Source organism: Cavia porcellus, unplaced genomic scaffold, assembly GCF_034190915.1.
Source record: "Cavia porcellus strain 051 isolate PalLab524CR breed Dunkin Hartley unplaced genomic scaffold, mCavPor4.1 scaffold_1, whole genome shotgun sequence".
Lineage (NCBI taxonomy): Eukaryota > Metazoa > Chordata > Mammalia > Rodentia > Caviidae > Cavia > Cavia porcellus.
Window position 1 is genome coordinate 62,686,124 of NW_026947484.1, and position 22,046 is coordinate 62,708,169.

Below are 22,046 nucleotides of genomic sequence, written 5' to 3' on the forward strand. Positions count from 1 at the left end.
CGCAAGCTCCCACGCCCAGACGACTGTGTGGATCACCTCCTCCTCACCCTAGTGCTGTGAAGAAGCCATTGTACACACTCAGCACACACTGGCCTTGCACGGGCGCTGTCTGAGGCCCTGGGTAAACGCAGACATCTGCTAGTATCTGCCAGGAACTGCCAACTTGGAGTATATGAACGTAGTGTTTTAAAACTATGTATTATCAATTAAATCTTTGATTATTCCTCAAGCTGTGTAACACTTTTGGATGGTATTTCAACAGAGGTTTGAAATTCAGAGTTAAATGAGACTCTCCTCTATAAGTAGAACAACCTAGGTATCTAGATGATCATTGCCTTACTATGCAGTAGTATGTTAAAAGTATGTAATTGAGCTGATGTCCTTCAATGGGGATGTAGTTATACATTAGGCAAAACAAAGAGGAATATTATCTACTGTTTAAAAGGAATGAGGAACATGGCTGTGTACTGATGTAAAGGCAGGTCTAAGACACTTTTTGATTTAAAAAGCAAGTTGTAGCAGACCGTATCTGGCAAGTGCCATTCTGCTAACAAGAAAACATACACATGGGTGTGCTTACCTGCCTGTACGACATGGGATATTTCTTCAAGATAACAGGAAGCTCTTGGTGATAAGTTAAAGTGTGAACTGGGAAGGAAGAAGCATTTAGAGCTGGTAATATACAACTTCCACATGTATAAAATCTAACTTACAATGAGTATATAATTTTTATAAATCAAATTAATTCAGTGTTTTTACTTTGTTAATAAGAACTTACTATACTCTGTACCAAACTAAACACCCCTCATTATAAGCAAGTTTCAAATAGGCTGCTTTTCCCAAGTCTGGTGGTCAAGGCAGGTGGTCTGTAGAGCCTGTAGAGCACTCAGTATAGATTAGATCGACATTCTGGAGTTTCCTCCAAACTTTATGCAAAGGATGTTTACAGTTTGACTTTCTTCTTCTAACATGAATGAATATAAGCAACTTCTTACACAATAGCCTGAACTCAGTGGGGACAACAGCTAGACACACTTGTTTTTTCAATCATTGCTTAAAGCCCAATCAACCCTGATCACCTCCTCACCACATTTTAGGGAGGCTGATTGTTTTCCAAGCCCCTTCACTAAAGTCCAGCTTATAATTCTCTTCTCATATTTCATCATATTTCTTCCTCTAAATTCAGAGCTCCCTGTAGCATTAAATACACTCTAATTTGAATTTGAACCTTTCCGTGCTTTTTCAGGATACAGTTTCTATGGTGACAAAGTACAGCAGGGACATGAGAGGAAGGCCAGCAGCCCTCTCTTGACTTACGTGCATGGCTATTGTACTTTTCTGGGGGTAATTACAGCATCTTTGGCCAACCCTGGCTGGCTGTCGAACTCCTTACATAGTCATCCAGATATGGGGCTAGCTGACATTCTGGAGCGCTGCCACTGCCCACCCCTCCCCACCAACACGCTGCTCTGGTGGCCTGTGAGCTTCCCAGGACCGGGTCCTGCTATTCCATTGTCTTCCAGGCCGACTTCTTGCCATGCAAGGTGACCCTGCTCAGATACCTTTCTCTTTACCATTTTCTCTTTAGACCCCTCCTGCGAAGTCCAACGATGGAGAGACAGACTGCTCCCCACACACTGTTCTCTTTACCCTTCCATCTCCCAATTCATATTTCCTTAGTTTAGAGAAATGAAGAGCAGAGCTGCCCGTTCATTACCTAAGCCACATCTAGAAAGAGAACTAGCGCAGGGATCCCCTTTCCTTGTCAGTGACCTTAGAGATTCCTTCCCTTGGAAAACAAACAAAAAGAAGCTTATTAATACCCAAGCATTGTATTCATGAGGCTACTCTTATTGTTGACCCTTGTAACTTTCTCTGTATCCCTGGCCCAGTCTCTACTTACTTTGAGGAAAGGATACTGTGAGCTGTGTCAAGGATGTGGTAGGAGCAGCCAATGTTCCTTGACTGACTCTCATCGGGGGCTGGTATACGTGTGGCACCAATCGTTGGCAGCTCTCTTTCAAAGACAGAATTGTTAGCTCTTCTTCATCCTTCACCCGGGCAACTGAAAAATATCATTTCACATGCTTTTATGCTCAAATACTATAAGATGTTTGCTTAGGGTCAAGACAGCAGCCAGGATTTAATGTCCGAAAGCAACTGGTATTCACCTCTAACGCTGACAGGAAGAGGTGCCCCTTTGGCGCATAGTACGGTTCACGTCTGTGGAAGTTTGCAAATGGAAACCTTTGAAAAAGGAAAACATACACTTCTTTATCCAGTGGACTAGTGCTACACCAGGCCCTGCCCTTGACGCCAGCATTAGAGGTGAGTGGGGAGAGATAAGTGAAGCTGTCTTTTCCTTATCAAGCTTGATAATCACCCACATTTTCCACACCCCTCATTGTTCTACAAAGCAAAGCAATAGAGCCTGCGGGAATGCAGAGTAAAGGGGCTGTCTGAATCCATGGCGGCGGTTATGCAGGATGTTAAGAGACTGGGTGAATATGGTGGATATTTGGGAAGGCTACTATAGAAAGAGAACAGACCTTTGATTCTTAAATCTGTGTGCTAGAATCTAAACCTTCAGGGGATGACTCGGGCATTGCTACCAAACGGCGAGCAGGGCACAGAGGACCTTGAGACACAGGGCTGAGGGCCCACTCTTCCTGCTCAACCAGGGCAACTCTACTTCTACCAGCTTTACAGAACCAATTTCTTCCTACAATGCCATTTTATAAAGGATGTGCAAGGTTGCAAACGTGAAAATTACCCAACAACCAATCACATGAACACTGAGCAGGTAGCGAAGGACACTGGCGCAGAGCGGGGCCCTAGGGGACAGTGAGAAGGATGGGGAGGGCTGGGAGAGTGTGCGGGGTACAGTAATAACCGGCTTGAATGATTAACTTGAGTTGTTTTAATTTAGAAGCTTATACCACCAAAGTTTCCACCTCAAGGATAAAGAAAGTATTCTTTACAAAAGTCACGCTAGTAGTGCACAATGTGCGTGTGTCTGTACACATGTGTCAGCCCAAGTCCAGGCGAGAGCCTGGTCTGTCTGCTTTCCAGTACAGCACACGTTAAGTGAAAAACCAGGACGCCAGCCTGGGACTTCTGACGTCCACTCTGCTCACTTCGTCTCCAGCGTGGGGAGAACTCCTGGAGCTGTCTTGCCCTGTGATTCCTTCTCAGCAGCAGTGTCACCTGTCCCAGCTGCCACGTGTGGCTGGGACCAGCCTCGTCTCCTCCGAGTGCACACTGCGCCTACACTCTGTCTCTCCAGCAGAAGTCTACATCGTAAACACAGGAACCCCTTCAGGCTATAACCAAAATGAGCTGCTTACAGTAACCTCGGTGCTGCCAGACGTTCTGCACAGCCTTGACAGTGTTTAGGAGAAGCCTTGCCGAGTCCCTCAAGTAATGATGTTGGAAACCACAGGACACTTCGAGCTTCACCACAGGCAGCCCTCTGACGCGTCTCAGCAGATGGCAACGTGCACACTTCTTTCATGTATAATGCTTCTATAAATTAAAGATGATTTTTCAGAAACAATTCTCTCAGAGAGAGTTGGGGGGCAACTCGTATATACCCAGCAGTAGGCAGCCTCACATTTACACAAGCCATGAGGAAATTAAAATCCAAACCTTATAGTATCATGCATTTCTACAAGCCTCATGAGTGCTAAATACTGAGGAAAATCAAGTTTTCATATTCCACTAAGGGCAGAGTTATCTGAGGCCTGGAAAATTAGTAATGCAGAATTTTAATGCCATCATATATAAGGGGACCGATGAAATGACCATCACTTAGTTCAATATGTAAATATATATTCCAACTATATAATCAATATTTTTGTCAAGTTACATGTACTTTTTTGTTCATGCTTGGAATTTGAAATAATGTGAAGTCTCTGCCCATGAACATAGCTTTAACAGTTAATGCAGAGGCTGCAATGCCTGGCACCAGAGCTGACAACCAGCTCCTGTGATGACTAATTATGCCAGCCACCAGATGTTCCACATGAACTCTCACATTGTAAAAACTGATGTTCCACTGAGCCGACCATACTGATTGGCAGTTTGGGTCCCACAGACCCATCACGGACTTGTCTACTGAGAGGCTCGGTTTCATTTTCACTTTGGTTTTTGAGAAAGTGTAGATAAACATAGACATGCATGTTAGTGTCCTCTGGAATGTCAGTCCCAGCACTTAAGTACTGTGATCCTTGTCTCCTAATTTACATTTTGAGACATGATAACTCATTTCCCATTGGCTTCACCATGGCAATCTGAAGAGATCGTGCATTTCAAGAACGTGAATTACTAGCTCAAGCTCTCTGTGATTCATCTATTTATCAAGTGTATTTAGTGAAAAGCACTCTTTTAGGGCCTCTGGTACAGGATCTCCAGCCTAGATGAACTTAGAATCTAATGGAGGTCCATGTGGTGAGGTGGAGGTAGAGGAGGATGGAGAGAAGCGTACTTGGGTAGCTACAAAGCTAGAGATAGAATTTAGGAAGAAAGTGAGAAAACTAACAGCATGTTTAGCATAGTGCCAAAAACCAAACATTAGCCTAAAAGCTTTATATGTATTATCCTATTTAACCATATAAACAACATTCTGAGATTGATATTTTTGTCCTCATTCTGTAGAGGGAGAAATCAAGGTTTAGAAAAATGAAGGAATTTACCAAATATCATAGCTATAGTAGATCCTCACCTGGCTCTAAGCATTGGAACTGTACCTCTCAAAGGGCTCTGCTTATAATCAACACTCTGCTCTTTCTCTGTCTCGTTACAGTTGGAGACATACACTATAGATATTCAGTGGAGGAGTAAATGCCTCAAACTCAGGAGAGAGCACGAGATTAAGGAATGGTGTTTGGCCTATTTTCTTCAGTATTAGTGGAAGTGGGTTAGGAAGAAAAGGAAGAGAAATCAGAGAAAGAGGAAGGCGAGGGGGTGGGGGGAGGGGAGAGAGGAAGCAAAGACGGAGCTAGGAATTGGAACTCAAGGGTCTTGCACAGAGAAGTTGGGAAGGCCGTCTTGGAAGAAGTGGTGTCCGGGATCTCCTAATTCACCGCAGTGCAGCATTCTGAACTGTTACAGATCATGCTGACCTGCTCAGTCAGTTATTCAGTCAGTCAAGCAGCGTGTGTGTATGTGTGTGTGTGTGTGTGTGTGTGTGTGTGTGTGTGTGTGTGTGTGTTGTTTCTATTCCTCTTTAGATTGCTGACACACTTGATTGGAGAAGAATTACAGAAGAAAGGGCTGAATTTTGATGGTACTTAGTCAAAAAACTCCACCATCAACTCATGGGCAATGTGGCCATAATTTCCCAGAAAATGAATTTGCATCCACTGAAAAAAGAGGTAAAATGGAAAACCCACCCAAGTATGAACATCTGCTTTGCTCTGAAGCCACCCACGTCAGGTGTGTTTTACAGTGCTCCTCAGGGGCACAATTACATCAGCAGGAAACAGTACCATGTCTGCCTTGGCATAACTGCCAGTGAAGTCAGAGCATGCTATTTCATGCTCTGAAGTGGGATATGACAGACAGATAACTGGTGCTTCCTTCCCTGATATAGCTTCAAAATCAGAGTAGACTTGCCTTGACCTCTCTGAAAACAGACATTAAAATATAAATATAACACTTCTGATCCTCTAGTTTTTAATCTGCCTCAGATAGCTTTGGAATTTATTCAAAATGACACACAGATTAGAATTACAGGTAGCATCACTGCATATGGTGGCTCATTCTTGTAATCCCAGTAATGGGGGAGGCTGAGGCAGGTGGATTGTAAGTTCAAGTCCTGCTTGCACAACTTAATGAAGCCCTGTCTCAAAATTTGAAGAAAAAATGCTAAAAATTGAAAAGACGTAGACTCAGAGTAGAGAGTTTCTGTTCTGTTCCCTCCCCAGTGGGATGCAAGTGCGGGGGGGGGGGATTCAGCAATGGCATAGCATCAAATGGTGAGAACAAAATGGGTCCAAAGAATATGGCATCCTACCTGGGGAATACTTCCGAGAGCAAGTAGATGCACAAGTTGTTACAATTTTAAAATGCATTTAGAATTTCTTAAAGGAGGCAATTGAGCTTTCCTTTGCTAAGTCTTAGGCAGATGCCTCTGCTCAATCAGCCCCTCTGGGAAATCTCGAGTGCTGGGACACTCCGTGTGCCTGACTGCTCTGTGCATTTGGTTCACGTGAAAGGGAAGCCATCCTAAACCTCAGATTGGCACAGTGTGCCACCCATGTGATTTTGCTCAATGGTGGAAAGGTTTCCTTCTTAGGTTAGAAAACATGAAGGCCAAACGAGAGCTGTGAAAGAAAAGCCTATGGCAGGACCTCACGTGGTCCTCACCACAGGTGAGACTGCTCCATGGAAGTGAAGCTGAGGCAGCATCTGATTCTGAGCATTTAAAAGCTTTAGCCTGCTCTTTGCTGGGCCTACAGGATCTCCTGGAGCTGGGAGGTTATTCTGAAAGGCAAGGTTACCAGGAAAAAAAAAAAAAAGTGAATTAGGTTGGGTTGGGTAACTAAATTGTGCTCAGTGACTGATCACCAGGGAATAATGGAATAGTTTTCAGCGACTTGGGGAGTGTTTAGAGAAATGGGCTTGGAAATTCAGCATATGGAGGAAGGGAGGGGTGATCCCAGTGCCAGGGATGCTTATTTCCCATCCCCCTTCCTTTTCAGTGGGTGTGACTCCTCCCACTTTGTGAGGAAAGCCTCTGTGTGCCATCAAATAACTGGTTTTCTTATTCCTCCTTAACAGCTTTTAACACTCAGGATAAGTGGTAAGAATAGATGGTGGCTTGCCTTTTGGGTTTTGGTGAGAGGGTGCATGAGCAGAAAGGTAACCCTGGGAAACCGGCAGGAGAGAGATGAGCATGAGGTGTCTTGTTGCCTGTAGCTAAAAGCTCAAGAAGGTTGTGTTTGATGAGAATGGTTAGGAACAGTGTCAAATCACCCCCTTAAATGAAAATCTCCTAGAGCTGAATCTTGGCAGCCAGGAGAGACTCCCAGAGAAGGAATGTATGATCCTGTGGCTCCCACCTACTCTCAAGCCTTTTGTTTGGGGAAAGTTGTTTTGTGGCAGCTTAACAAGATTGTGCCTGAAAAATCTTTATCTGATCTTTGTTTTAAAAAAAATAGATAAATTTTGAAAAACAAAAAAAGTAGGAGCTGGCACTGTGTTCAAAATAGAGAAAGGAGCTTTAGGGTTAGAACCTTCTAGCAGTGTTGAAGCCACTGAAGACCTCAGAAACAGAGTCACAATGTCTTCTGCTTCCAGAGGTTTGAGCAAAGGGAAAGATTTGTTTTTGTTTTCCCCTTTGCTCCTTCTTCCTAAATGTAATCCTGAATTGCAAGGCTTTCATCTTTTCTCCATGCATATGGTAGAATTTAAGGGATGGTCTGGTTGTTATTTGAGTCAGTCTCTTGGTATTTCCATCAGGAGTTGAGTTTCCCACAGAAGTACAGAATGCCTGATACTGTAAGTTTCACTAGCTCATTTGTATTTCACAGATGAAACATTAAAAAAAAAAAAACCCTTCGTCCTGCCCTTTTTAGTAATTAAATCTTGTTCAGTGGCTGGTAATCAGAGAATAAAATCACAGTGTATGTGAGGTCCCAGAGTCTTTACCAAAATATAAAACAGCAGTGAACATGAGAAAGAAAGTTTTAAGATGATAAATATACATCAATAAAATAGTTAAACTAAAGCTCAGACTGGGGGTGCGGCTTTGTCATTGAGAACTTGCCTAGCAAGAGTGGGATCCAGGGTTCCATCTCTAGCCTTGCCAGCTAAACAAACACAAACATGGACAAAAAGTCAGCTGCTTGGGCAGATACCTGACTTCTCCCTCTTGACAGATAAGATTTTTAATTCGCACAAAAGTCCAAGTCTGGACCAACTCCAGCCATGTCTGAGAGCTTTGTGAGATTTCCGTACTTCCAAAGTAGTCTGAATCTCAGAAAAGAGGCACTCAGAATGAAAACACGCACGGAATCTTAACTGCAACACTGCTAACAGGCACTGCCATAATAGCAAGACAATTTAGCGATAATGGGTAAGCAGGAAGAAAATTAAGCACTTTGCAGTGATATGAAGGAAAAAAACCCTAAGCCAGAACATATTTGGCCTCATGTTCTAGTTCAAATGCAGAACAGTTCATTAGTGTAATTTAAACTTCCCATAAGCTTTTCAATGATAAATTCCATTAATACACTGGAAATGCCAGCAGTTAGGAACAGCTCATGCCTATGAAAAGGTATTGAAAAAGCGCTGTTAGACTATGGCCATCTCCTGCCTTCCCTAGCTCAGCAGAAAAGAGCAGAAGGCAGGCTTTTACCTTTCTCGTGCGGTGAATGTTCTCAGCCCGCTCGCTCTAGTCAGCCTAAGCCTTAGGGCAGGCCAGGGTGTGCTGCCATTACTACAATAATAGCAAGACAATTTAGCAGTAATGGATAAGTAGGGAGGAAATTAAGCCATTTGCTGAGATACAGAAATGAAGCCAGAAAATATTTGGCTTCATGTTAGGTTTCAAATTCATAGTCAATTCATTAGTGTAATTCTGTCCTTGCATAAACCTTTGAGTGATAAATTCTACCAATACATTTGAAATGCCAGCTGTAAGAATAACTCATTGAGGCTTGTGTAAAATTAAAAGATGGGCAAGAATAAATCCTTCATTTTCATCTCATATGGGAAGATTTATGAAGGCCTTGGAGAAGAAGCATCTGTCTGCTAGCTGTAAATTGAGAGCACTAAGGGAAAACAGTGTAATATTTTGGTACATTAGCAAGAGGAATGTATTAGCTCGAATGCTTTTTGCGATCTTTCCTGTTGTGGTCAAAGATGTAATGAAGAACATACAAGCTTCTAGAAAAGACGTCTTCTTGGGAACAAAAGCCGCAGCGTAAACAATATTAAATGGTTGGTGTCTCAGAAACACAGCTTTGTGGGGAGGTTGGTGACATTTTTACCATATGGACACTGTTTTTTCTATGCTTATGAGTGTTTTTTTTTTTTCATGACAATAGAGACTGTAAGGATTTGGGACAGGCATGGTGGATATAACAAATATTTTATTTCCTTAAAATTCAAAATCAGCTCTTTTTTTACCACTTCATTTCTTCTCCTGCTGGTGTCTTAAAATTAGATACATTTATTACAAAAAGGATAGCTCATTAAAAAATGAGGGAAAGTATATTTGGTTAAGAACTTAATATATAAAAGATACTTCATGAAGATTATTAGTTCAGTTTCTCTGAAACATGTGATACATGGTGTGCTCCCAGCATACAGAAGGAGCAGTTGTGGTCGAACCTAAAATGTCCAAACTGACTCGTGGTAACAGACTGTGTGGAGGGACCATGTCTACTCTGGTTCTACGGCTTTCTTTGTGAATTTGGCATTTTTGCTTTAAACGCATCCCGCTTTGAATTGTCTTCTGAAGCTAGAGACCTTGGAGCTGACTTTGGTCTCTTGTCAGCTCTGCTTTAAGTCTGCAGTAAACCTGCAGATACATTACCTTGTCTATCCTCAGGGCCAAACAACTGGACTTCTCCTAGAGGCCCGCGCTGTAGGAGATCTGGCTCACCTCTTGTTTCTGCTCACTGGAGTTGTCAGATTTAATGAATAAAAATATAAGACACAGTCAAATTCTAATTTCATAAAAATAGCAAACTTTTCCTAAGATTCTATTCAATGCTGTGTTTGAAACATACTTATACTAAAATAATACTCATTTTTTGTCTAAAATTCAAATTTTATGAGCCATATTTTACCTTGTCAGTAACATTGAGCCTCATTGAGCCAGGAGTATCAGACTAAATAACACAGCATTAGTCTTAGGAAGTGGGGATTTGACCTTTGACCTAATCTCCTGGAAAACTATCTCCAGGAAGTGTTTTTGTTTGTCTTGTTTTAGCATCAAAGCATGGGCTGCCCTAGATAGTCATACAGCATGTCTGTGAAGAAGCCTTTGAGCCACCAGTTATGTTTCCCATCTCCCCAGGGATAGAAAACGAGGGTGCCAGCTCAGCCTCTGAAAGGAGTCCTGCCCAAGGCTCACTTAGGAGGGCGGTCAGCTCTAAGGAAGCTTAGGACACCAAAGCGTAAGGAACTGCACGTTATTCCAGTCGCAGTTTTAGAAACCCCCAAACTAACCCTAGCCAAAATGAGCAGAAACAAATGTCATTATAGGACTTCGTAGAAAATAGGGAAAGGCCAGATGCCAACACAGTGGAAGATTCTAACCGCCAGCAAAAAGCAGCAGCTACGCTTAAAAGAAAAAATCATGAGATTCATTTAAATTACAGGTTCATTGAAACAGGTGTCATGGTTTATGTTTGTGTCCCCCAGGCCTCATGAGTTTGTCATGGTTCATTGTATAGTGCTTGGATTGATGGTGTCAGTGCTCCACCCACATAGGGGTGGAGCCAGGATGTGATGTAATGGCAGGAAGAAGATGTGTCTTTCTCTTTACTGGTTTGAAGTTTCTGTTTGTGGCTGCCATGAACTGAGGCCCAGCCATGCACGCCTGCCTGGGAGCTGACTGAGTGTGGACTGAAACCTCCAAAAACTGTAAGAAATAAACCTTTCCTTTCCCAGCCTTGGGCTTCAGGTATTTTGTCTCAGCAACCAGTAAAAAGTAACTAAGACAACAGGTGATTCACAGTCTCCAAGCTGCTTTGTGTAGTGCATGGCAACTGGCTGTCTCCGGAAGCCAGGAAGCTTCAAAACTGTGTGGATAGCAAGCGCTCTGCATTAGAAGACAGGCATTTGGAGTTTTTCCAAAGACAAAAACATGAACAATTTCTAACTTCACTCCATTGTGGTTAGAAAAGATGTTGTATGACTTTAATTTTAGGTTTGCTAGAGCTTGTCTTTGTGGCACAAGGTTATTATCTGTCCTGGGGATTTTTCCCTCTCACTTGAGGACAATGTGTAATTGTTCAGTGGCTGGATGCATTTTTCTCTGAGTGTGTCTCTCAGACCTAATTGTTTTACTTTGTTGTTCATTTCTTCTTTTTTCTTATTGATTTTTAAGGTCTGGTTTGTTCTACTCATTATTCAGCTATCACTGTAGAATATCTGTTTCTCTATTTAATTGCTTTCTCACATGTTTTGAGGGCTTTGATGTATGTGTGTAACTGACTCCTCAAAACATATGAAATGATTATGATATGTAGATATAGATAGAGATAGAAAGTTCTATCAGACTTCTGAATCCTCAAACATGTGAAACAGACAAAACAGGATTTTGTAAGACACAAGGACACTGTATATATCATATTGCATAATATATATTATATATAATTATTACATCTTAATGAATTGACTTTTATTAATATATAGTTTCCTTGTGTCTTGCAAAATTCTATTTTGTCTGATATTAACATGATCACTTCATCTCTTTTTCTTACTGTACATAAGGGCTGCCTTTTTCTATCCCTCCATTTTAATCCACTTATATCCTTATATCTAAGTGGGTCTCCTACAGTCATCATACAGTGGAATCACGATTTTTTTGTCCATTTTGAAAATTTCTATATTTTTGCTGGAGAGTTGTTTAATCTACTCACATGGACTTACTGATGAGGAAGAACTTACTATTACCTTTTTCTTATATTTTTGGCCCTGTGTGTGTGTGTGTTTGGTAACAGGGATTGAACCGAGGGCCTTGACACTGAGCTGGATCCACAGCATTTTTTAATTCTGGCTTTGAGACAGAGTCTCATTAAGTCTTTCAAGCTGGGTTTGAGCTTGCCATCCTCCTGCCTCAGCCTCTGATAATATATATTTATATTCTTATGTATTTGTTTTTTAGGTAACACAAAAAGTAAAAAGTGCAGTTAATCTACTTTAACTGCAGAAATTGAATTATACAAAAGACGAATTACTGTATTTTATATTTGCTTCTGTATTTACCTTTACTCATGCACTTTATGCCTCAATGGGGTTTCAAGCTACTACCAAGGGTTCCTTTATTTCAACCTGAAGTATAGATTTTTCAGATTATCTTAAAGGTGGGTATAACACTGGTGAGTGTTCTTGGTTTTTTATCTAGAAATATTTTAGTTTCTCCCTCATTTTCTTTTTTTTTATTTAAAGAGAAAAAGAAAACAGAAAAAAGGTAGAAATAATACAGAATTTCAGAAAAATAAACAGAGATCACTAGTTGATAAGTTACATATTGTCATCTTTGAAATAGTTGTTCAAGTTACAAAATTAAAGCGTACAAAGTGATACCCAAATAATGACACTGCAAACAATTCTGCTCAATGATCCAACAAAAACTTAATAATATGATTATTATTCCTACACCCTTGTTTTTTGTCTTAAAGAAGTAAGATTAAGCATGTCAAAACAGAATAGAGTAGTTCATAAGGAAACAATTTAAAGGAACACAGATTTCAAAACAAGTCCACTGGAGATCTTCACTGTTTTATCTTATTATCTCTAGTTTTCTTCCAAATAGTTGTTCCCATCTTCACACACATTGAATATATACTGAACATTACAGAACTAATCAAACCATTACAGGATGATGAAGGCTTTTTAGATCTTCAAGACCTGATTTTGGGGAAGTCAATAATAACTACCATAATGTCTCTCAGTCTCTTCGAAGTAGCTGTCTTTATCTTTATGTATGCTTAAATGGAACATAAGAGACTGGACCAATATCACTCTGAACAGTGAATAACAGTATTGCTAGATTTTATATCATAATGCTAAAGAATTAGCAATGGGTTTCTTAGTGTCTCTTCTTCAGAGTATCTGTTCATTACATTGTGTTTTAAATAATCGGTTCCCATAAATAGTTTAGAAATTCTTCCCATGTTTGAATCTCTACATGTATATCTATCCTTTCTGTATTTTAGGGAAAAAACAGATCAAAACAAGACAAAAAAAATTCCTAGAAAAATATGAAATGAAAAAGACATATAAGACCACAATATTAGGTAATCTACAGTCGTTACTATGATTTCTCTTGTTATTTTCAATCGAATTATCCACATCATCAGGCATTATATAGTTAAGCATAACATTACGTAGCTATTTTTATAAAAACACAACTTTGAAGACATTGTAGGACTTGAAAGCAGTTAACAATCAAATCTGGAATGGATATCTTTTACATCTTGTCATCTTCAGAGTAGTTGCCTCTACTCTTAGACTTGATACTATCAAGCATACCAAATTCAAATAAAATCAGTCAAGGCAAAATAGCAGTCTAACAAACCAGCTTCAAATAAGATCAGTCATAGTAAGACAATGTGTGTAATACAGAGTTTCAGTTTAAGTTAATAGTAAATTAAGGATAGTAACCATAGTATAACCTGTTATTTTTGGATTAACTGTCTGCCCTCAAATCTCATATGAGTAGACAGACCGGAACAAAATATAATCAAACTAAACAGAGTGATAAGACTACTGTGGCTTTTAAATTCTAATACACTTTTAACAATGTCCTCTGCCTTCCTTTTTTAGGCAATTCCTCACCTTTTCCCTTCTCAGGATGCTTTGTATATTATGGGTCCCACCAGCTCCTATAGTTTTTAGACCAGGGGTCAACCTGTTATCTATCTGAGTGTTGCTGAACCTTTTTACCCCTGAGCTTAATCTTGAGCTGTACTCCTTTACTTACTAAAGCCACAAAGGTTTTCCTTCCTTCCAGCTGTGAAGTTCTACACTGCACAAAAGTGTCATAACTTTCCAACCTATCTGCGGCTGCTGGATGAGTTGTCCCTATTTCTCTCTGGTTGCCGGTCACAGATAGCATTGTGTTCTCATCTTTGACTCTCAGTTTATTAACCATCTTTCAGGTTGAATGTATTTCCTATTCAGAGCATCTCGATGGATCCTGCCTCCTAATCTACTCTACCTGTGTTTCTTTTTTCTTTTTTCAGTGTATCAAGGCTATCTATATTAAAGATTATAGCTTACCATCTCTGCCTCATCTCTGCTATTCTATTCTTCTTCTATTATTTGTCCACTTTAATCCTTCATTCCACTGTCTGCCCCGTTCATTGAGGTCTCGCTGCCACTGTTGCTGGAATCTTGGTATTTTTTCCTCTCTCTGGAATGTCCTTCAGTATTTTTTGTAGGGTTGGGTTGGTGGCCATGAATTCCCACAGTTCCTCCTTGTCTTGGAAATATCTTGTTTCTCCATTAATTTGAGAGTTTTCCGGGTACATCAGTCTTGCTTGGAGGTTATTTTCTTTCAGGGCTTGGACTATTTTCCCCCAGGCTCTTCTCGATTTAAGAGTTTGTGTTGATAAGTCCGTTGTTATTTTGATGATTTGTCCTTTGTAGGTGATCTGCTTCTTTTCTCTGGCCACTTTTAATATTCTGTTCTTGTGGTAGATTTCTGGAATATTGATTATTATATGTCTGGGTGTAGATCTGTTTTGGTTGCAGGTGGCTGAAGTTCTGTATGCCTCATTTATCTGGATATCATTTCTTTTTCCTATGCTTCGGAAGTTTTCCTTAATTATATCTGTGAATAGTCTTTGTAGTTCATTTGTGGTTACTCCTGCTTCTTTGTTCACATTTTTTATTCTTAAGTTATAAATCCTCTTGTTGTCTTCTAGCCTTTCAATTGTTTCTTCCTGGCTCCTGTTTTTTTTTTTTTTTTTTTTTTTTTTTTTTTAAAGAGATCGTTTCTTTCATAATCACACATCATAAATCTCTCTTCAAGTTTCGAAAGGCTAACTTTAGTTTTGGTCAAGGCATTTTGCCAGCTTTCAGTGGAGTTTTTAGTTTCCTGGTAATCTCTTTGGATCTGTTTCATGTATTCTAGATTTTGTTTATATTCTTCATCAAAGGTTTCTCTTCCTTACTGAGTTCCTCCATTCTTCCATCTGTGTTCTCTTGGGAGGGGATTATCATTTCTTTAATTAATCTTTTTATATCTTACATCACTTGGATTAGAAGTACAGTTTTAAATTCGTCTATTAGGTCATGAAAGTATTTCTTTATGTTTGCTGATGCTGTGTCTAATATTGCATGATTACTGCACTGGTTCTCTTTTGTATTTACCTCTCCTGGGATTATTTTCTTAGGGTCAGTGGTTGGAGGTTTTTTTTTTATTTCTAGCTCTTGTCATGTTTCTGGTTTCTTTCAGACAGGTGTGTCCTGGGGGTCTCCGGCCCTCTCCATATTGCTTAGGGTCTTTCCAAAGTATGCTGACTGGGGTTTTGCTGCCCTCCCCAATTTGCTGTTATCTGAGGTACAGGCAATGGTGCAGGGATGGTGCAGGCTAGCCTCAAGCCTCTGAGCCAGCTGACCTGCAATTTCCTTCAGCAACTGAGGTTATACCTTGTGGACATCACAGAGTTGTGACCTTTTTGTCCTTGGCTATTGGGTCCCAACCAGAGGCGTAGCTCAGCCCCAGTGGAGCCCACCTATTCTCTCTGCACCAGGGGTGGCAGACTGACACCGCCATGGTACCAGACTCTGCCCAACTCCAAGATGTCCTCCAGCCAGCAACAGCAGCCATGGGACCCAATCCCAGCACTCACCAGGAATCAATGCTGTTTTTCCTCTTCACTCTACTCCACACTGTGCTGCCTCCTCCCACCAAGGGCTTGGGACTCAACAATTCCCGTTATTGGTGGCCATGGCTTCAGCTTGACCTTGAATCGCCCGACTCCACGGTGCTCCCAGTATAGCATGGACCAGTCTCAGTGAGTACACAGCCAGCCCTCCACTCTCATTTTTCCTTCCTCTGCAGAGGTAGATTCTAGCTTGATGTGGTTTTTCCACATCTAGGTCAGAATCTTGCCTCTTTAGAAAACTATGCAGTGCCTAGCTTTGGCACTCAGGTGCACAGTCCTCTCTGTTGCCTCCTCTGGCATAGGGCCCCAGGACCCAATTTCCAGTACTCACTGAGAGCCAATAAAGCTCTCCCTCTTGGCTCTACTCTAGACTGTGTTGCGTCTTCCCGTCAAGGGCTGGGGACTCATTGACTCCCGTTGTCGACAGCTGCGGTTTCAGCATGACTTTGGATTGTCTGACTCTAGGGCGTACCCAGCACAGTGTGGAACAAGTCTCAGTGAGTGTGTTGGGCTACAGCCCTCCACCCGTGCTTTTCCTTCTTCTTCCTAATTTTATTTCTCCCTTCAGTTTCCTCCTGGCTTAATAAAAATCATCCTCCAATCATCTAGCCCTCTCCATGCTGTCAAATTCTAGCATCTGAGCTGCTTTCCCCACAGAGGCTTTCCATCCAGCCTCCATAGCCACCATTTTTTCCTCCATTTCTCCCTCATTTTCAAAGAATTGTCTTGACAGATGTAAACTTAATTTTTTTCTTTAGCACTTTAATTTATCATGCCACTGCCTACTGGACACAAAGATTTCTGATGGCGAATTGGCTGATAATGTCACAGAGCCATGTGTGGCTGCCTTCTGTCTCTTGCCCTTTTCAGGGTATTATTTTTTGCTGTTGACAGGTTGATTAGATGACGTCTTGCTACAGGTCACTTTGAGTTTATCATACTGGACGTTTGTTGGGCTTCTTGAATTTATAGATTTCATCTCTCATCCAGCTTTGGCATTTGGGGTTTATTTCATAAAATGTTATTTCTAGTTTGTTCTCTCTTCACTTGAAGCTCCTATAATGCACCAGGACTGGTCCATTTAATAGTATGCTGAAGTTCCATAAACTCCGTTCACTTTTCTTCACCATTTTTATTTCTGTTCTCAGACGTAATAATCTCATTTTTTGCCTCCAGGTAAATGGCTATTTGTTATACCTGCCCACCACTTAAGTTGAAACCCTTTAATTGGTTATTACATTTTTTTTTAGTACCAGAATTCGTATTTTTTCTTTTTCACAATTTCTATTTCTTTATTGATATTCTCATCTTGTTCATACTTGTTTTCTTGAATTTATTTAGTTCTTTATTCTTGTTTTCCATTTGCATTTTGAGCATATTTAAGATAGCTGTTTTAAAGTCTTTGTCTAGTATATGTAGAATTTGGGTTTCCTCATGAATCATTTTTGCCAACTTATTTTGTGTCTTTGAATGGGTCATGTGTTCCTGTTTTTTCCCAAACTATGTTTGTTATAATTATTCCTGAGTACGTATAACCCCAAAATTCTTTGTACTCAGCTAATATATCAACAGAGATTTGCTTAAATGCCAGGAGCATTTCCAGTCTGCAGACTGGATCCATTCCTGCAGACCTCTTCAGTGTCATGTGGCTTGTTATATGCCTAGGAATCACCCTGAGGTGAAAAGTAGAGGTCTTCTCCAGTACTGTAAAATCTTCATCTGGCCTGGAAGTGTATGTGACCTTCTCACTTCTCCTACATGCAGGAGTGATACTAAATATTTTAATTTCCCAAGGAGTCTCATTCTAGCTCTCCTCTGGGTCTCAGATGGTCCATTGCTTCTTGCACCTTGAAATCTCTTCCCTCAGTGTCTTTGGGTCTATGGTTACCTTACAGCTTTTACAAACAATGCCCACTTTTCCTGCTTAAAGTACGAGTTGAATAAAACAGCAATGAACATCTTGCTTTACACTTTTGAATATTTCTCCCCAAATTTGGAGTAGAGATACATAATAATTTAAAACTCAGCTCTGCTCTGCTTCTCCAGTGTGAGGTTAGAAACTAAAAACCAGTGCTCTGCCTGAATATCAAACCCACCACCAGTCTGGGTAGGAAATAAAACAAAACAAGTAAAAATGCCAGAAAATGTTTCAGCATTGTGAGATGGGCTTTTCATTGTCTAACTATTGGCTTCGTTTCTGCCCACCACTGACCATTACCCAGGGCTCAGATAAACGTGAATGAATTTGTATTCGGATCTCTCTGCACATTTTGGCTGGGGAATGGGAGCCTAGCATTCCCTGGCTGACCATTTTTACTGGTGTCTTGTGGGATGATCACAGCTCCACTTTAAGACATCATATTTAGAGCCAGTCTTGCTGGTTGCATGCAGATTAGTAAATTCTCAATCCCAAAGATAAATTCTAGTATCTCAGGCTTTCAAAACTCTCTCCAAAATAGACTTCGCATTCCTAAGAGCATTTAACATTTTGTAATGAGCGTTAATTTTGATTTATTGTCATTCTTTTTTTTTTTTTAAAGCTAACAGGAATAAGGAGGTAGATATGCTTAACCATACTTAAACTTTTTTTTTTTTTTTGTCTTTTTTGAGACAGGGTCTCGCTATGCAGTTCAGGCTGGCCTTGAGCTCAATTTGTAGCCCAGGCTGGTCTCGTACTCACAACGATCTCCCACCTCAGCCTCCAGAGTGCTAGGATTACAGGCGTGAGCCACCATGCTTGGCTACTATACTTAAACTTTCTACAATGTGTACATGTATTGAAACATCACATGGTACCCCCATTAATATGTATCAGTTTTAAAAATAAAATGAGAATAAATACATAAGGTGAAAACCAACCACTGTCGCTGTCTGGCTTTATCAACACTAAGAATGCTGGTATTCAATTTGCCACTAATTATTTTATAATTAAAGCCTCCCCTAAAAAACAGAAGCTGATTTCAAGCACATACAATGAATTTTAAAATCAGCAAATTTCAGACTTTTCTTTTAATTACTCTGTCAGTCTCTTTGATTATATTTCTATAAATAAATGAAGGTGACTTTATTGCATCCCTACTAAACTATGTCTTGATGGAGCCAAATTCTTCCCAACTTTTCTGAAATGAATTATAAAAATAAATGTTTTCACAGTTCATTCTCCTTAAAAAATGTCTTCGAAAGATCTTTAGCTGGATTTTATATATGTAGGTTTAGAAAAGAGGATTTGATCAAGAAATTTCACTTTACTATGCATTTAATAAAGTATCTTTCTTTCAAGTCATTGTTCAAAGACAAAAAGAAATGGTAGGAGAGTCATAGGTCTTGGAAGCAGTCCCCTTTATCTTCTTAGGAAGCCAATTTTCATTGAAGAATAGAAGGCAAAGATCTAAAGCTGTCTTTGTTCACTGGGGCGCCCAACCAGGCCAGGTGAGACAAAAAGCAGAGTGAACGATGGATTTCTGCAGACTGACTATGAGGTCAGAGAAGAATATAAAGGTTTGGCCCAAAAGAATATTGTCTCTTCTTTTCCACTGTGGAGAATTATTTCAAAAATGATTACAATACAGAATTCTCTGGCTTTTCTTTCTATTTTCAACAATGCTTCAGGTCTGACTCTTAGGGAAGTAGAGAAGGAAAAAAGCCTAAATTTTCCTAAATTTCCCATCCTCACCAGGGCCTCCAAGGTGCTGGTTAATAAATGGCTCTTCGTTTGTCTTCCAGCTGCAAGTGCTCGGGGTGCTTGCAATGAATTCTCCTACTTCACATTAGTCAGTGGCTTCCTCTGGGAGAAGACTTTGTGCTTCCTTGCTGGACACTTATCCAGCCTTATAAAACACACCATACCAGTTCTCAGTAGAAGATTTAATTAGCCTTGATGGATTCACCAAGCAAAACACCCAATAAGAATAGTTTTGCCTTTCACCATGGCCCTAGGATATCCGCCCACTTCTTGGTATTTTTAAATTTTTCATTCTGGTTCTTCTCTAAATTTCTAGAGAAGAGAGAACAGATTGATCTCTCCAGGCAGCTAAGCGTGACTCTTTCGTCATCTACATGGAATAAGCTGAGGGAGCCGCTGAAGACCCTGGAGAGAATGAGAGGATCCTCTGCTGAGCAAGGTGGGCACCGAGTGCCAGGAGGCACGGTCACACAGGAACGTGCCAGGGAGCTGCCGGAAAGCCTTTCTGTTGCCCACGGTCACACAGTGGCTCCCCAGATAGCAGCTTTCCTTATAAGAAATTTCTATCTAAATATGGTTCATATAAAGTTTTCAGTTCTAAAGCAAAATTAGAGAAATAGTAACACCTATGTGTGCACGCTGGTTTTAAATTTCAGGAGATTTTCAAACTGATGTCCCCATTTTATAACTGAGGGAAAAATGCATCTTTAAAGACTTTGGTAATAAGAAAACAATGTATGGTCAGGTTTCTATAACAAAGTTTCAGAACTCGCTGAGTTGAATCCTAAAAAGAGTTTTATCTCCTTCATCTTCAAGATATTTCACTTCCACATTCGCATACAGTACAAGTTTCTTAACTAGCTTATGTGCTAGAAGCTTTTCTCAATTATCTCACTTTATATATGGAATTACTCTTTCAAGTAGATATGAGTAGTCCTTTTGTAACACTGAATGCAGTACTGACAGAATTTCAATTAATACTTGGTGAAAGAAGAAAAGGAGAAATGAATTAGTTTATAAGTGGATACAGATAGAACTAAGTGACTTGTTCATAATCAGAACCAGTAGTTGAAGATTTGGTATTGGAATTTAAAAAATGGTAGCCAAAAAATGGTAGCAATTAGCATATTATAGAAATAATCTAAGCCAGTTTTCCCATCCAAATATTATTTACTTTAGCATATACCAGTGACTTCCAGAAATTATAAGTAGGAAGGACTATGAACTACTCACAGATTGTATTTACCTATGAAACTAACTCCTCTGAAGAAAGTCTGAAAGCCTGTAGCAAGTGAGGACAACTGTACCTAGAGGTCCGTCTTTCTCATCTAAACATTCTGACAGGCACTTACCCTGTAAGATGTACTGCAGAGGCAGATGAAGCAGACAGTCTGACAGTAGCATGGTCTGTCTCCTGGCCAGACAGACAATCCGATTCCTTTGTCAAGTGGGGAACACAGGACTACAGAACATCTAGATGAACATCTAGATTTTGGTCAGGCTGCTTCTACAGTATGGAGCTATGGCCTGCTGCTCTCCTGTTCCTCTTGCATGAGCGGGTAATGATGCAAGCCAGCTATTCCTGAACTATTTGACATGTGGTCACTGTGTGCTTAGCATTGTTGTAATGGCTATCTTCCTTTGCCCAGGAATATCTTTCCTCAAGAAACTGCCGAAGACCTTGGGCTGAAGGCATGCCACCCTTGGATACTGGACAGAAGAAAAGTGCTGGACTTCCACCTGTGATTCTCATCCATAGGATGATCTCTTTCTTCCCAAAACTACTGCTCGAAAGTGTCTGTTTCTTGGAATGCAGTCATCTGTCAGTCATCACCCTGGAAGTAGAAACATCCAAGGAGTAGAAGGGACTCCAGGTGCCTACATTCTTTGTCCAACATTAATCTCTGGAGAACAGTTCCTCCTGGGGAAATGTGAGCTCAAACTACGTCCTACTTTTTTCTAATTAAGAAAGGGCTTGGTGGTGCACACTTGTAATTCTATCACTCTGGGAGTCTGACACAGGAGGATCATTGTGAGTTTGAGACCAGTCTGGGCTACAAACTGAGCTGAAGCCCAACCTGAACTGTGTAGTGGGACTCTGTCTCAAAAAGCCAAACAAAGAAGAAGAAAAAGAAGAAGAAGAAGAAGGAGGAGGAGGAGGAGGAGGAGGAGGAGGAGGAGGAGGAGGAGGAGGAGGAGGAGAAGGGGGAGAAGAAGAAGGAGAAGGAGAAGAAGAAGAAGGAGAAGGAGGAGGAAGAGAAGAAGAAGAAGGAGAAGAAGAAGGAGGAGGGGAAAGAAGAGGAGGAGAAGGAAGGAGAGGAAGAGGAATAGGAGGAGGAGAAATAGGGTTGCCAACTGGTACTCCTTGAGAAAGGAACCTCATTTTAAAAGACAGATTTAGCATGAGTTATCTTTGTTCCAACAACTCTAGTGCCTACTGTTGGGAACTATCTAGGTTCTGAGACATTATATTAGAAAAAACCTTCACAAGGTCTAACTGGAGAGACAAACAGGTCAAACATGTTAGACTTTTGTGTCACTGCCACAGAATGTCTAATATAAACAACTTACAGGGAGGAAAAGTTTGCTTTGCCTCGTGGTTTTAGAGAGCCCAGTCCTTGCTTACTTGGCTCTACTGAATCTGGGACTTGGGAAAGCAGAGATCATGGTAGAGACACATGGCAGAGCAAAGATGCTCACTTTGTAGCAGATGAGTCAGTGAGAGAGAGAACAACCATAGGTGCCAGAAGAGCCCACTACTGCACTTCTTCCAATAGGCCCACCTG

General features: G+C 40.6%; 1 long non-coding RNA gene across 1 annotated transcript; it reads left to right on the plus strand.

The window, feature by feature from the left end:
- Positions 1 to 10,465: 10,465 nt before the first annotated feature.
- LOC134471260 (uncharacterized) lies at positions 10,466 to 21,381 on the plus strand. Its single transcript, XR_010040550.1, has 3 exons — positions 10,466 to 10,599; positions 19,577 to 19,699; positions 20,910 to 21,381. It is a non-coding gene; the product is annotated as an uncharacterized LOC134471260 (long non-coding RNA).
- Positions 21,382 to 22,046: the final 665 nt, after the last annotated feature.